The sequence below is a fragment of the Pundamilia nyererei genome, unplaced genomic scaffold, assembly GCF_000239375.1.
Source record: "Pundamilia nyererei isolate P.nyererei 1_Seehausen unplaced genomic scaffold, PunNye1.0 scaffold00026, whole genome shotgun sequence".
Classification (NCBI taxonomy): Eukaryota; Metazoa; Chordata; class Actinopteri; order Cichliformes; family Cichlidae; genus Pundamilia; species Pundamilia nyererei.
The window spans coordinates 4,188,507-4,189,534 of NW_005187427.1; positions in this window are offsets into that span (position 1 = coordinate 4,188,507).

Here is a 1,028-nt window from a genome sequence, read left to right on the forward strand (position 1 = left end):
AAAAGCAGTGGGTAGGTGTTTTGTCCAGTCACTGGTGCTAGCTAAGAGGATGTAATAAAGGCAAGGTAGCAGAGGTGAAAAAGGAGTGGTTGTTGATAAATAATTAGAGAAAGAGGTGTGCAGGGCAAAAAGCAGGTGTGAATGTGTGAAATGTGTTGAGTATTTGAGTGAAAAAATGCGTGGTCTCCAGCTAATTTGGAAAGGCTGCTTGCACGATGTACAGCATGTGCACTTGAAATAGAAGAATTTTCCCCATTCTCTTCGCCCGTCATGTGGCGACACAAACAGCCCAGCCCCATTTATGGGACCTCTTTGTTGTCATGGCTACCAACGACCACTTGTCTTGTGCCAACAACTCATTGCCTCACAAAAACTCACATCCTATCTTTCCCTCTGTTTTTTTATGGCCAATATCTTTACATATCTTGCTAGATAGACTTCCCACAACAGGGTTTACAAACGCCTTATCCTCTTGGTCCACTTAAAATATCTTTACACAACTATTCTTACATTTCTTGAAACATCTGCTGTCCTCTTGGCCACACTACTCTTAAAAAACACATTTTTAATAGCAACCACATTTTTTCAACTGCATAAATAAAGCATTTATAAACATCACTAACGAAAACTGATTGCCGCTTCTACCTTGTTATAGCAATTTTGTTTCTGGCTCAAGATGACTTCATTTCATTCATGAAGGTTACATTTGATAGATCTTTTCACATATTGTAGACCAACAAGTTGTTATGGCAGTTTAAATACGACCGATCCGTTTTTGGCAGACCATCATTTTGTAGCACAACACCGCTAAGCACAGACTCAGCCATCCTTTCTCCTCTTCTTCTTTTCATGCCGCTGCCATGGGAAGCGCCCACAAATGTGTCATTTCACACTGGCAGCAGGCTGGCGGAGCTAGCCGTGGTGCTTGATTTCTCTGACTTTGCTCTTTCACCGTGTTTAGATAATGTGCCATCCCCAAACAGTTGCGCTCGTTTTCGTGCTTTAGCTTTGTACTCAAGCGAACACAC